The sequence below is a fragment of the Somniosus microcephalus genome, chromosome 13 (genome assembly GCF_052327205.1).
Source record: "Somniosus microcephalus isolate GS21.2 chromosome 13, FLI_Smic_1.0, whole genome shotgun sequence".
NCBI classification, from domain to species: domain Eukaryota; kingdom Metazoa; phylum Chordata; class Chondrichthyes; order Squaliformes; family Somniosidae; genus Somniosus; species Somniosus microcephalus.
The window spans coordinates 63342840-63347270 of record NC_140999.1 but is presented as its reverse complement, the minus strand read 5'-3'; the positions used below and the strand labels follow the sequence as shown (position 1 = coordinate 63347270).

Below are 4431 nucleotides of genomic sequence, written 5' to 3'. Positions count from 1 at the left end.
GTGACCACCCCTGTATAAAAGGCGCTAGTGAGCCTCTGTGTTTGTTAGTTTCACTATGGACTTCCACCAGTAAAGACTTATTTTGTTCACTCCTGCTGCCCGTGTCTCAATTATTCACGGACGTAACAGATAACAGTGTATGCTGCTATATGTGATGGATTGATGGCAGATTGACTTTCCATTGCAAGCATTCATATGTGGCACTTTCAAGTTCAAGTTGCTAAACAGAAGCCCTGGCAAGGGCAATTGTCAACAACCAAACTCCTCAGAGGGTTTTTCATCCTCAAATAGAACTTAAGAAATGGGACAGCTGGGAATCAAACACCAGGTCAACTGCTTGGAAGACAACCATGCTAACCACTGCACCACCATCACACAACTGCAAACACTATTTGCTATACATCAGGGTAATCCTGCAGCCTGCTCTGAAGCCGCTTTTTTCCTTCCACAGCGATTCAATGGAATTGAGGCAAAGTAATATCACATGAAAAGCAAGATAGACAGATGAAGGAAAGCATCCAAGGGAAGAGACTATAAGTTCAATGAAATGTTCACACTCAAATGAATTCCAGCATCTAGCATGGTATGAAAAGCGTCGTTTTGGGATTCCTTTAACACTCTTCCTATTTTGTCCACCTCTGCCCTCTCAGGGACCAACTCCCAGACCTCAACTGGAGAAATCCCACAGATGTTGTTAAAGCTTCTGAAATTATACTGCTTGATTCCCAGGTCCAGGGCCCATCTTAGAGATTGATATCTATGCACCTTGAGAGCACATGGGCTTGGGTAACAGTGTACGCTGATATATGTGATGGATTGATGGCAGATTGGCTTTCCATTGCAAGCATTCATATGTGGCACTTTCAAGTTCAAGTTGCTAAACAACAGCCCTGGCAAGGGCAATTGTCAACAATCAAACATCTCAGAAAGTTTTTCATCGTCAAGTAGAAATTAAGAAATGTGATGGCTGGTAATCAAACCTAGGTTAACTGCTCTGGAAGGCAACCATGCTTACCACTGCACCACCATCACACAACTACAAACAATGTTTGCTATACATCAGGGTAATCCTGCAGCCTCCTCTGAAACAGCTTTTTTCCTTCTATAGCGATTCAACGGAATTGAGGCAAAGTAACATCACATGAAAAGCAAGATAGACAGATGAAGGAAAGCATCCAAAGGAAGAGACTAAAATTTCAATGAAATGTTCACACTCAAATGAATTCCAGCATCTAGCATGGTATGAAAAGCGTCGTTTTGGGATTCCTTTAACACTCTTCCTATTTTGTCCACCTCTGCCCTCTCAGGGACCAACTGCCAGACCTCAACTGGAGAAATCCCACAGATGTAGTTAAAGCTTCTGAAATTATACTGCTTGATTCCCAGGTCCAGGGCCCATCTTTGACATTGATGTCTATGCACCTTGAGAGCACATGGGCTTGGGTAACAGTGTACGCTGCTATATGTGATGGATTGATGGCAGATTGACTTTCCATTGCAAGCATTTGTAAGGGGTCGTTTTAACGAGCTTATGGTGTGCTAAATCGGTTTTGATTTTCGCACTACTCGTGAGCAGTTTTGAAGCGCTCCCCCCTCACGGTTCTAGACACTGGGCTTATTGCCAGACAACCTTTGTGTGTTGGCCCAACTCGTGACTGGGAAGACAAATGGTCAGATGAGACAGATTGAGTTTTAAATCAAAACGATCTTTATTATTGAAGGAGAATGTACACAGAGAAAAATGGCAAGAATAAATGCAGACGAAAAATAATGTTTCTCACAGAGGACTAAATTATACACTGAGAAAAATAACTTCAAAGCATATAAACAGTTCTAAAATAGCGATAAGCTAAAAGCGGGGATGAGGGAAGCGCACGGACACATCGAGGGAGAAATCACACTCCTGACTTACAAATACCCTTAACGTTACAAACCCTCCCATTACTGAATATACTTCAATTATGTCAGTTAGGTAGAGTTGGGCCTTTATGCTCACCAGAATTTCAAAACCCTTCTGGACCTTGGTACTTCTTGTTACGTCTGGAATTTCCAATCTTCCTTATGGGACCAGCTCCTGGACCCTGTTATTGGTGTCATCCGGGACCTCCAACCTTCCTTATGGGACCGGCTCCTGGACTCGCTCTCCTGTACAAACTTTGGAAGTCCTCCGAAATCCTCGAGCCGTTTTCTGTTCCGCACGGTCCTCGAACTCCTGATGGTAACTGGACTTGGACTTCACGGTGTGAACCGTCTCCGGAGGAGTCTTCCTTACTCTGGTCGAATCTTAGACTGACTTGCTGACGATTTACCTGAATGGTTATACTCTTTTCTGGCCCTAATCTTGGCACCAAATCAACCGTTTTCCTTTGTTAAGGTTGCTTTAACAAAAGCAAGCACATTAATTTTAACTGCTTGCAAATTGAACTAATGGGAATCCGTTTAGTGTCCCTCCGTTTGTGTGTGCTCAGCGGTTTCTGAGATCGGTTACCGCTCTGCCAGCGATTAGCGCACCTCCAGGTGCTAATAGTTTTGTTTACTGCTGTAACCACATTACAATATCAAAAACAGTAAGGTTCTGGATTCTTCTAATCGATGATGACTCAGACTGCTGTTAGGTACTGTGTGTGTGTCCTTTTGAACTGGGCCATGAGAACTGCCAACTCCATTCTGTGTTCTCACAATGTGGCCACTTCAGGGGCCCTACCCATATACTGTATTTCATGGATTTTTGCGAATCCTACACATTCATATGTGGCACTTTCAAGTTCAAGTTGCTAAGCAAAAGCAATTGCCAGAATTGCAGACAATCAAATTTCTCAGAGGGCTTTTCATCCTCAAATAGAAATTAAGAAATGTGATGGCTGGGAATCAAGCCCAGGACAATTGCTTGGAAGGCAACCATGCTTACCACTGCACCACCATCACACAACTGCAAGCAGCATTTGCTACACATCAGGGTAATCCTGCAGCCTGCTCTGAAACAGCTTTTTTCCTTCTATAGCGATTCAACGGAATTGAGGCAAAGTAACATCACATGAAAAGCAAGATAGACAGATGAAGGAAAGCATCCAAGGGAAGAGACTAAAATTTCAATGAAATGTTCACACTCAAATGAATTCCAGCATCTAGCATGGTATGAAAAGCGTCGTTTTGGGATTCCTTTAACACTCTTCCTATTTTGTCCACCTCTGCCCTCTCAGGGACCAACTGCCAGACCTCAACTGGAGAAATCCCACAGATGTTGTTAAAGCTTCTGAAATTATACTGCTTGATTCCCAGGTCCAGGGCCCATCTTAGAGATTGATATCTATGCACCTTGAGAGCACATGGACTTGGGTTACACTGTACACTGCTATATGTGATGGATTGATGGCAGATTGACTTTCCATTGCAAGGATTCATATGTGGCACTTTCAAGTTCAAGTTGCTAAACAAAAGCCCTGGTGTAATGAAATCTGTTTGTCTTTCCTGTATTCGTTTTGCACTCATGTATATTACCCTCCCCCACACTGTGTATAGTTTCACTTCCTCTTCCCTGACTAACCTGGAAGGTTCCAGGTCTTGGCTCTTGGCTCCGCCCCTGTCTTCTCTTACTTAAAGATCCCAGGATCTGTATGGCTCATTCCTGTGAGCCAGTCAGTGTGTTGAGATGTTAGCTCTGATCTTAGTGATTAAAAGCCAACTTGTTAAAGTCTATAACTTCTAGTTTTGTGGCTATTGAAGGCACATCAATTTTAATCACTAAAGAATACTAGGATGGATCGACTCCTAAAACCAGAGCGTCTGGACTTGGATCCACATTCTGCTGAAGCATCAAATCAATTTGGACACTGGCTCAAATGCTTCGAACTCTTCGCGAGGGCCTCATCCGCTAGCGAGGTAGCTAAACTGAGTCTACTGACTACTCGCGTTAATCATCGGATTTATTCGTTCATCCGGGACGCCACCTCTTACACGGAGGCCATCACTATCCTGAAGGCCCAATACCAGAGGCCAGTAAACGAAGTGTACGCCAGACATCTGCTGGCTACACGCAGGCAGCGACCTGAGGAATCAATGGACGATTTCTTACAGGGCCTAAAGGACTTGGTCCGGGACTGTAACTGCAAGGCCGTGATGGCCAACGTGTACTCTGACGAATTGGTCCGCAATTCCTTCATCACGGGCCTCAAATCGAATTATATCTGGCAGAGACTGCTGGAGAAGGAGGTCCTGGACTTAAAAAAGGCAGTGGCCACTGCGCGATCGCTGGACATGGCCCAGAAAAACTCTGACTCTTATTCTTCCGGCCATGCGGCCCTCACCGCCTCGTGCGCGCCGAGCGGGCCGCCATCTTGGAATCAGCCATCTTCCCCATCCAGGTCTCAGACCAGCTCTACACCGCCGGAGTCCCCACACAGAAGTTCACCCAGGAGTCCTACTACAGCGGCA

General features: G+C 44.8%; 1 non-coding gene across 1 annotated transcript; it reads right to left on the bottom strand.

Annotated features, from left to right (window-relative positions):
• Positions 1-2853: 2853 nt before the first annotated feature.
• On the bottom strand, positions 2854-2925 carry trnag-ucc (transfer RNA glycine (anticodon UCC)). Its single transcript has one exon. It is a non-coding gene; the product is annotated as a tRNA-Gly (tRNA).
• Between the last annotated feature and the right edge of the window lie 1506 nt (positions 2926-4431).